The 10,970-nt window shown below is 44.9% G+C and overlaps 2 pseudogenes across 2 annotated transcripts; both read right to left on the bottom strand.

The window, feature by feature from the left end:
- Positions 1-948: 948 nt before the first annotated feature.
- Positions 949-1,451, bottom strand: LOC308415131 (PRELI domain-containing protein 1, mitochondrial-like; annotated as a pseudogene). The gene has a single exon. The product of its transcript is annotated as a PRELI domain-containing protein 1, mitochondrial-like (transcript).
- Positions 1,452-9,432: 7,981 nt separating this feature from the next.
- On the bottom strand, positions 9,433-10,219 carry LOC308415132 (glyceraldehyde-3-phosphate dehydrogenase-like; annotated as a pseudogene). The gene has a single exon. The product of its transcript is annotated as a glyceraldehyde-3-phosphate dehydrogenase-like (transcript).
- Between the last annotated feature and the right edge of the window lie 751 nt (positions 10,220-10,970).

Consider the following 10,970-nt stretch of genomic DNA (forward strand, 5'->3'; position numbering starts at 1 on the left):
GTGGTCAAAGGTGGCAGTGATACCTGGGTGTCCCTTATTTGGCTAATAGGGTAAGGCCTTATATAAGGGTGTGGACAAAAGCAATTTTCCTCCCTATCCTAGGAAAAGGGATGCAGCCAGATACTGGCAAGTTTTTTACTTTGATGTCTTCTGCCTTTTACACTTGTGGGGCCTTTGCGCTCAGTGTTCGGAAACATGTTAGGAAGTAAAAACTCCATCAGAGACACTTTAGTCAGGGATGGAGGGCACAGAGCAGAACACACATGGGAGGAGGTGTTACAGTGAAGACTATCACATGTTAGAACAAAAGTATGTTAGGGTTGTTTGGTTTTGAGATGCTTTAAAGTACATTCTTCTGCTCGAAAGAGTGAAGATGACTTAAAGTTGACGTCACCAACAGAGGTTGAGTAACCAGGGCTGGAGCTTTGCTGACTTTTCTTAGATCATTGACACAATTCTCTAAGGAAGATGGTAGAATTGGTTGTCCAACATTTCATACAAGCACTTTGACTTGGCCATAGACTTTGAAAATAGAAACCTCTGATGATAGCCCAGTGCTCATATCCAGGAACTCTGAGCTGGCCATAGGCATTGGCTGTCCCCTTGGGAAGAGGCATATTCTTTCCTATGGCTATGATGGTAGTGTTTGAATGCTGACCATTATACTTCTTTTTTTGGGGGGGGTAATCAAATCATGTGCTTATTGAGTGCCTGATATGTGCTAAATATTGTTCAGGGTACTTGGGACACAACAGAGAATGAAACAAGGAACCCTGCCCTTATGGATTCTACAGCCCTGTGAACTGCTGTGACCTCGGGCAAGTCACTGCTCTCCTCTGCTCAGTACACAGAGCTGGGTGTGGTGCAGATGCTGATCAGGACAGTACCCTGATCCACCACCCCAGACAGCAGAGAGGGCTGCAGGTTGGTCTTTAATAATCAACTACACTAGGGGGAAGGGAAGGAAATAAACTGCTGCTGCTTGGTGGCAGCCTTGTTGGCCAAGTCTTTGGCCTTCTCTGTAGCTGCCAGTGCCGTGTCCTTTGCTTTCTCTTTGGCCTCTTTGGCTGTCTCAACAAGTGTTTTGGAAGGGGCCTCATCTTGTAGCTTGGCCAGGATGTATTCAAAGCCCTTCAGTGTCTTGATCACATTGCTTTTGAACCAAACAAAACCAAATTCCTGGACAGCTCTGGAGATGCCAAATAACTTAGAGGAGATACAGGCTTCCTGATGGATTTTGGTCCAGCCTCTGTTGTCAGAGTTCACACAGTAAACACATCATTCCTCCACCACCACCATGGTTGATGTTCCAGGTGAAGGTGGTGATGGTCTGATTCTGTGGGTTCACAGTAGAGTCCTCCAGGATGTACAGAGTGAGCAACGCTGGCAGGAAACAATAACTCTGTTCAATGTGGCATCCTGTTGGTCTTGGTCAGGAGTCTCCGGGACATTATACTTCTTAATGATGCAAAAGTCAGACATATCAAGGCAGAGAGAATCTTACGGAGTGAAGCTGTTGCACCTCCCACCCAGTTTTTATTCTTACTTATGAACTCTGGTAATCGTGTAATTATTTTCTAAGTACAGAAAAGGCAATATAAATACACCATCTTAAGATTCTGAAGGGCAGATGTTCCTAAGACCTGCAACAAGCTTTAGAATATCTGTCCCCATCAAGTTCAGTTTTATAGGTGGTGATCTGCAGCTGGTTTTGGTCCAGTTTATGCATCTTTTTTATCTCATGTCTAAGAGGAAAGCATGTTCTGCATTTGAAGGTGTGGATGAAATTAAATAGGTACCACGTATTTCAAACTTTCATGTTAGTACTGTCCTGTCCTGGACATTATTCTATAGTATCCAGATGAAGGTTTCTTTTAGGCAATGTTTTCCACTCAGCAATAAGTTGAAGGAGATCACAGAATGAGTTACAAATGGACAAGACTTTGTACAGTAGGTTTTAAAGTTCAAAGAGGTTAATCTGAGCAAGGAGTGAATAGTAAACACACAAATGGAATCTTACTGTTATTTAGCATGGCAATACCTTATGGTCTTCACTTTTCTAAGACCCTGATTTCAGTCAAATCCCTTTCCACTAGCCTCTTGTCAGGCTAAGCTTTTCTTTTTTGATTCATTAAAATTTCTTGCTAAAATAACTACCTTGCTGACCAGCAGGCAGTCTGTACATGCTGATGCCAAAGGTTTATAGGTCCAAGCAGTTGGTCTTGGTTTAAGAAAAGTGGAAAGTGGATCCAGGAGTAGAGAACGAGGTCTGGGCGCAGCTCCTGCTCCTTTACACTGGGTACCACATTGAGCCTGGTGTTTATTTCATAGTCACTTTGTAGACTTAGAATACCTGGGGACGTGCTGACTGTTCCATGGCTGCCTAAAAGCCTCCTTCCATCTTTGGCTGTGAAAGGGGACAGGAAATTTTGCATCACTGTCTTGGCTAGTTTTGTGTTAACCTGGCACAAGCAAGACTCTTTCTGAAAGAGGGAATCTCCACCAAAATCTGGAACTTGCTCTGTAGACCAGCATGGCCTACAACTCAGGGATCTACCTGTCTGCCTGCCTCTGCCTTCTAAGTGCTATGATTACAGACATGCAACAACAGCACTCTGCCTTTCGTTGTTTTGTTGTTAGTTTGTTTCTTTAATTTTCTTCTTAGGCAACCAGCACAGAGTTTTTGTCTGCTTGTGAGAGGGCTCATAATCTGTGGTTGTTGCTGTTTTTATTTTTTTAAACTAGCACAACAAGAATACATGTTGTGTTAAGTAGATATAGAAGTGTTCAAATAGACTGTTGGAATCTTCAAAGGCATGAGTTCATTGAACCACCTCTAACTAGTTACAAGACAATCCGGTTATGTTTATGTGGTGGCTTGAATGAGACTAGCCCAAATAGGCTCATATTATTTGGGGGGGGCTTCTGCAGCTTTTATTTTTGCATGTAAACCACTGGGGGAGTCTTGATGGTGGGCACTTTAGAGATTACACTGAAGCTCTGAGGGCTCCAGACACTAGCTGGGCAGTCAGGTGACAGAAACAATGATTCAAATTGATCACATGATTACAAAGCTGGGCTCCAGCAGGGCTCCAGGTGGTCAGGCTTGGGTGTTTAAAGGAGCAGTGACATGGGAGGGGCTAGAACTGGGCTGGCCTTGAGCCACCTAGATGACTTCAGGGACAGAGTTGGTGGCTGCAGGGATCTCCAGTCCATGCTTCACTTGGCCAGAATGTTCCTGAAGGACCTGCCAGCAAACTTGGCTTTGCTGACCAGCTCTTCCTCGATTCTAAGGATGTGATTGTACTTGGCTAGGCGCTCAGACTGGCAAGAAGCACCAGTCTTGATCTGCTCAGTACAGAGCCCCACCACCAGGTCAGCAATGAAAGTGTCCTCAGTCTCCCCAGATTGATGGGACACCATGACACCCCAGCCATTGGACTGGGCCAGCTTACACGCCTACAGAGACTCGGTCACAGAGTCCATTTGGTTCACTTTGAGCAGGAGGTAGTTGCAGGACTTCTTACCCACAGCCTTGGCAATCCACTTAGGGTTGGTCACTGTGAGGTCATCCCCCACTACCTGGATACCCGCACTTGCTGGGGACTTCTGCCAAGCATCCCAGTCGTCCTGATGAAAGAGATCTTTAATAGACACCACTGGGTAGTTCTGGATGAAGGAGTTGTTACAGTAAAGGGGGACCCTTTTCTCCAAAGCATCCATTTTGCAGACATCTAGGGACACTCCTGGGGTTCTACTTTGGGGGATCCATGTACTTTGTTACTAGATATATGGGGATGATGTCATACTCATTTCCTTGAATGAAATGCCTATTCTGAGCCTATCTTGTAAATGGGATTTAAAAAAGTATAATCATGTCTGTTATTGGGCCAAATTCCCATTTCCATCATTCCCCTTGGGGGCTTAGTGCAGGATGGTCTTAGAAAGGCAAAGGTATAAACATGGGAGAGGAGGGTGGTAAACTATATGTCCCAGGCTGAAGGTAAGTTCAGTAATGGCAGTGAGTTCTTAGGCATGTTGGAGAAAACCAGCTGTGTTGGGAGTACACTTTTGTTAACTTTGTCACCTACTAATGATGACATCCTCCGTTCATGGATGAAGAAGCTGAAAGTGACACAGATTCTTCCCAGGATGCACCCAGCTCAGGCTTTGAACCCAAGTTTCCAATTCCTACGTCCTGCCTGCACTCATTCTCTTTCTGCCTCCTGGTGCTCTGACCTTCTCATGCTCCCATCCCTTATGTTTGGTCTTATTGTCATTTCATCAGTATTCTAACTATCATTTTAATTGTATAACTTCCACTACTCTGGATTTATAATACACAAGATTTTCAGTAAGAATATAAATCAAAGACCGCATACATTTGCATGACAATTTACAGGCCATTCTGAAGCTTTCTTTTTAAAATATTTTTAGAAAATTAAATATTCAAATGGCTTTCCCAACTAAAAAAATATAATTAGAGGCCAGGCATAGTGGTATATGTTTTCAGTGCCAGCACTTGGGAAGCTGAGGCTGGTGAGTTCTAGGCCAGATGGTCTCCTCAGTAAACTCCAGGTCAGCCAAGATAGAAAGTAGCTGAGTTTAGTTACTTCTAGAACACACTTTAAATGAGTGAATTGCTCCTTTGTCATGGGTATCAATTCAAGCAAAGGGATTGACTTCAGAGACAAGACATCTAGAAAGCACTGCAGGCCCTTTACACATGGTTTACACCTCAAGAGAAAACACACTGGCCTCTTGAGAACACTTAGGAATGTGACTCTGAGTAGTCTGGATCCAAGCCAAGAGGTAGAAATCACCCTTTGCAGAACATCGAGAACTTATGGGTAGGCAGCAGGTAGGAGCTAAGCAACCTGGACTGAATCTAAAACTGGACAATTATACAGACAAGTAGAACAGCAAGTGGCTAGGAAGCATCAGTACTGGCTAAGTGAGGCTACATTTTTTAAACAAAAGATACTTCTCAATGCCAATCCTTCCTTCCTATGAGCAAGAAAATTAGGCCTCAACATTGCAGAAATTTGTCTCCATGTCCATAGTCTAGTTTTGCAGATATTGCTTTCTCAGACTCACCCTTTCTCCAGATGACTACAGTTCCTAGAAAGCTTCAAGGGCACCTATGAATATTAATTTCTAATATGAATTCAGCTAGAAGCAGTCTCTGTATTTTCAAAGCTCTTAAAGGTTCTTGAGTTAAATGAATTTCCCCACATGGCATGTGCCATCTCATATTCTGTATCAGTATTTTAAAACAAGGACTCTAAGAAGCCCAGAAGATTCTGTTTAGTTTTAGTTGGCTTAGGAGTCAACTCTTATCCATACTACGAAAGACTTCTCATTCAGCAAACACAGAGAATTCCTGTAATCTAACTGTGCTCTGAGTCAGTTTAACTGTTGTTATAAAATCCATTCTCTAAACTAGTCTTATTCTTTCATCATGGTGGGTATTCCTAGGAACACTCCCCTGCTAACACACAAGTATCCTATACTTCAGCAAGATAAGTAAATATGGGAATATTTGGCCAGCAAGATAAGTAAATATGAAAATATTTGGCAATTTGGAAATGATTAATTATATGAAGAGAAAATTTATGAAAATTTAAAAGCACAATGGTTACCACAGAAGCACAAGGATGCAAAATATCACATGGGTGCTGGGAATCAAACTGGAGTCCTCTACCGGAGCATCAAGTGCTCCTAACCACTGAGCAATCCTACAGCCGCTGTGAATAGAGTTTAAAGACATTGAAGACCGCATTCTTCAAGAAGGAAATAATGTTCACTTAGTAATATCTGCACTGCCAAAAAGACTATGTGCTCAGGACTTACGGCTCCAGACCAAAAATGAAGTGAGGTTGTTAAAGACTCTTGTTATGCAAACCAGGTGACCCCAGCTTAGCTCAAAATTACACTGAAGTGGAAACGAAGGAACCACCTCCACAAGGCTGCCTTCCGAAGTGCACACCCACTGGGACTTGAGGCCCTTGCCCAGTTATGCCCTCACACAACAAACATTCAAACACATTGTAAATAAAAAGGATCGCAGCAAGGGGTACAGCATTGCTGCCATTGCCCTCAAGTTTCTTGCTTGTCTTGATTCTAAACCCTATTCAATGTCACCATCATCAGAGAGCTCTTCTCACAGACTGGATGGATTTGGATTTGTTTTGTGACCCAGCTAGTTTAACCAGGACCATCTCTGCAGGAGTTCTCATCTGCAATTATAGTGTCTACAGTGCAGCAATGTTAGTCCGATGTGACACTTGCTCCGTGGTGATGCCCAGGAACAGCTGTCCAGGTGCTGCCACCATTTCATTGCCTGCGGTGTGAATCTGTTGCTCTTTTCTGCCCCTGGAGAGGCAGACAAACAGTAACACAAGCAGGCAGACACGAAGCAAAACGTGACATCCTCTGACTCTTCTGCTTCACAGAGTCAACCACATTTCTTCCGGGAACTAAGACTGAAGACCAAGAACCTCTCTAGGTGACCATTCAAAGAGATGTTCTGCGTGTGCAGTCACCTGTCCAGCTCAGAATATTTGCTCTCAGAGTGTAGTGTTTACTCCCACCTGGGAGTCTTCAGTTATTTTAAATACCCATTTCTGGAGGGAGCTCAAAATAAGCTTATTGGAGCTAAGAAGAGTGATGGATGCCTTTAATCCTAGCACTTGGGGGGGCAGAGGAAGGCAAATCTCTGTGAGTTCAAGACTGGTCTGGTCTACATCGGGAGTTTCAGGGCAGCCAGGGCTTCATAGAGAGAGCATATCTTGAAAAACAAGCAAGGAAGGAAGCGAGCAAGAAAGCAAGCAAGGAAAGAAGGAAGCAAGCAAACAAGGAAACAAACAAAGATTCTGGGATAAGATCAAACACAGTCTAAAGTTAGCACACTGCATATCAGGTAAGTTCCTTTTCTGAGCGTCAGTGTTTATGTGTCTAAAATGAGAGAATTATACAGGGATATTCGTAGACATCATGCAGACCAGGGGCTGTTGTACTCTATATTTAGAATATGTATCTCCAGGCTATATGGATGGCCAACTACAGAGAAAAAAATCACATTTAATATTTAAGAAATTATTCCCAATGAAGCCCCCTTTGAGTGCTAGCAATAGATCATAGGCCCCCAGGCATATAAAGTACATGACATCTACTCCTGAGTGGTAAATTGTCAAAATAACTGAACAAAAGTTTACCTACTGTGTAGGCTTCTTTCACATGTCTGCCAAGTGCACTGTGTATAAAATATGCAGGTTGGGGTCACTCTCAATACTGCATCTTTGATATTCAAGACACAAAGAGTTCATTTGCTTCATGCTCAGAGCTGTAAAGCAAAAGCCGATGGCAGAGACAGACAGAGGAAACTGCATCACAGAGTGACATGTGCAGCTTGGTGTAATCATTTTATTCTAGAAAACCCAGAATAAAAAAATCTATGTAGCACCAGGATGATTGCCGTCATCACCATTGGGCAGGACATAATATGTGGACTCTGGTAAAGACGGCTCTTTCAAAAAGTTGGAGTATCTGGTCATTCCAGCAGTAACTATAGGAGATAGTGGGACTTGTTAGTGAGCATGTTTTCAAATCCAGCCTGAAGTTACACTTCCTGCCATGGATAGAACCAATGCCCTCTCTGCATTGGGTGTCCATGCAGAAATATGGAATACATAAGTCTCTTATGCAGCGATGTCAATTAATTCCTAGCCTATGGATAATATAGACTAGGATTTTGAAGGGATCCCTCAAGGTATGGTCCAGGATCATCCTGGTCAGGGAACATGACTTTGCCTCCCTTTCTGTCTGATTACAAATCAGCTTACAGTGCAAGCCTAATGTGAGATCCGCTCTGGGAAAAAGGGGGTTTACAGCTCAGATTCAACTTGGGGTACTTTCTCAAATGCATCCTAAAAGCAGAATTCCGATCCAAGTGGCCACGTTGGCAACTGCCCTCTCCTTGAAGGGGTTCACACACGTTTATGACCACACCACACCCCTTGAGTGCCTAAAGGAGCCAGGCTCAGGGCTGTAAACAGGAAGCCGATGGCAGAGATAGACAGAGGAAACAGTGTGTATCACAGAGTAACCTGTACAGCTTGGGGTAACATTTCTATTTTGGAGAACCCAGAGTGCTCCCCTGGAACTCCATGGACTGTAAACCTTCAGAGCAACAGCCATGGCCTGCACGTACTTTCTTTAATTTGATGGGGTAGCTTCTCGGAAGAAGAAATTGATAGTTGAGGCTGAGAACACGGCGGCCATTTTATTGGACTGTGGCCACTGTCTCGAAAGAGCTGTGGGCATTTTGTCTGAGCGGCATGTTGAGGGCTCATTTGAGCCTTGTATGTGACGACACCCTGTAGGCAATGACAACTTCAAGAAATGTGGCATAAGTCACACCCAAGGAGCTCACCAGGAGGAAGAGCTGCAGGAGACAGAGAACTTGGCTAGTGCGCAGCCATTTTTCCTCATCCAGTCCTCAGAAACAATCCAAGTCCACACCTGGGGAGCTCTGGGAACTGCAGACAGGATTTCAAGAAAGTCAGAACTCAAATGCCCGCAGATGGTATTTACCAGGCCTATTCTGCATAGACCAGGTTCCTATGCTCCCCCCCCCCAACTTTGCTCTACGCCTGGTAAACATCTCTGTCTCTGCAGTGGGACAAACAGATCCACACATGCTTTGCCATTGCCAGTAACTTTTTAGATATTTTGGATCATGACAGAGTTGTGCAGGCTGCCCTTGAACCAACTCTGTAGCCCAGTTAGTCCTGAACTTGTACTTTTTGTCTCAGCCTGTTCAGGAGGCTTGCACTAGGAGGGTTGATTTCCTTCCCCTCTTGGCCAGAATCCACAATGTCTGCCACCAAACTATATCCTGTAGTTAGGGAGTATGCCCTTTGATGGCCAAGGTCAATTTTTTATGAAGCTTTGGTGAAATCCAAGTCTCTAAAATGTTCACTGAGCACTTATTTTGATTCTTTTCATCAAAAACATGGTTCTGAAACACAGCCGCATGAAGCCATGAAGGTTGCCGTTGAAAAACGGGCAGCAGAAAGTATTTTCAGAATGTTTGGGAAGGGGTTCCAGAAACTTGAGTTGGCAAATGAAAACCTTTGCTGATAAATAACTGTGGCTTCTTCTCCTCACTCCACAACTCTCTCTGGTCTGCCTTTTCTTTCTTTCTGTCTGTCTTTCTTTCTTTCTTTCTTTCTTTTTCTTTTGGTGCAGCAGAATATTATTGATGGTATTCAAAGGACTAGGGAGGGCAATTATTATGGGGGTCTGGGATGGAAATCGTGAGGGTGATGCTCAGTGGTGGTGGCAGAGTTGGGATGGGACTCCTCAGCAACTGAGGGCTACTCTCTTGCTCTCAGTGTCCTTGCTGGGGGGTGGGTGATCCAGGGTTTCTTACTCCTTGGAGGGGATGTAGGCCCTGAGGTCCACCACCCTGTTGCTGTAGCCGTATTCATTGTCATGCCAGGAAATGAGCTTCACAAAGTTGTCATTGAGAGCAATGCCAGCTCCAGCATCAAAAGTGGAAGAGTGGAAGTTACTGTTGAAGTCGCAGGAGACAACCTGGTCCTCAGTGTAGCCCAGGATGCCCTTCAGTGGGCCCTCTGCTGCCTGCTTCACCACCTTCTTGATGTCATCATACTTGGCAGGCTTCTCCAGGCAGCATGTCAGATCCACAACAGATACATTGTGGGTAGGAACACAGAAGGCCATGCCAGTGAGCTTCCCATTCAGCTCTGGGATGACCTTGCCCACAGCCTTGGCAGCACCAGTGGATGCAGGGATGATGTTCTGGGCTGCCCCACAGCCATCATGCCACAGCTTTCCAGAGGGGCCATCCACAGCCTTCTAAGTGGCAGTGATGGCATGAACTGTGGTCATGAGCCCTTCCACAATGCCAAAGTTGTCATGGATGACCTGAGACAGGGCTGGGGGTGGGGGCTAAGCAGTTGGTGGTGCAGGATGCATTGCTGACAATCTTGAGGGAGCTGTCATACTTTTCATGGTTCATACCCATCACCAACATGGGGGCATTGGCGGAAGGGGCAGAGATGATGACCCTTTTGGCTCCACCCTTCAAGTGGGGCCTGGGCTTCTCCATGGTCATGAAGATGCCAGTAGACTCCACAACATACTCAGCACTAGCATCACCCGATTTGACCCTAGCCGGATCTTGCTCCATCTTCGATTTGACCCTAGTCGGATCTTGCTCCTAGAAGATGGTGATGGGCTTCCCATTGACAACAAGCTTCCCATTCTCAGCCTTGACTGTGACATTGAATTTGTCATGTGTAGAGTCATGCTGAAACATGTAGACCATGTAGTTGAGGTCAATGAAGGAGTCGTTGATGGCAACAATCTCCAATTTGCCAGATGCAGAGCAGAAGGCAGCCCTGGTAACCAGGCGCCCAGTAGGGCCAAATCCATTCACACCGACCTTCACCATCTTGTCTAAGGGATGAGGCTGGCACTGGACGAGAAGGTGCGCCTGACTGTAGAACAGGGAGGAGCAGAGAGCCTGGTCTGCCTTTTCCTTCTCTGAATCTTATTTGTCCAGCACACAAAAGGGAACTCATGAAGAATCTATCCAATTCCAATCATGCCCCCGGCCACCTGCCTTGTTTCTCTTGGTATATGGCCTGAAAGTTCATCAGTGTGGTAGCCTGTAGCACACCTTTGGTTTCTTCTAGCTTTGTTAACTGAATCTTAGAATATTGTTTTTCAAGGCTTTTCCTGTTATCACCACCTGTGGAGGGAGTGCTGGTTGGGTTTTGATTTTCGTGCATGTGAACTATGCTTTGCTGCTCTGAATAGGGACAGAAAGATGAGCCCTCCTCTCCTTTCAGAGGGGTTTCTTTTCCTGTATCATGGACTGGCTGTTCTGAACCTCATTTTGTAGATCCAGCTGGGCTCAAACTGAAAAATCCACCTCC

This window comes from Micromys minutus (genome assembly GCF_963924665.1).
Source record: "Micromys minutus genome assembly, chromosome: X".
NCBI lineage: Eukaryota > Metazoa > Chordata > Mammalia > Rodentia > Muridae > Micromys > Micromys minutus.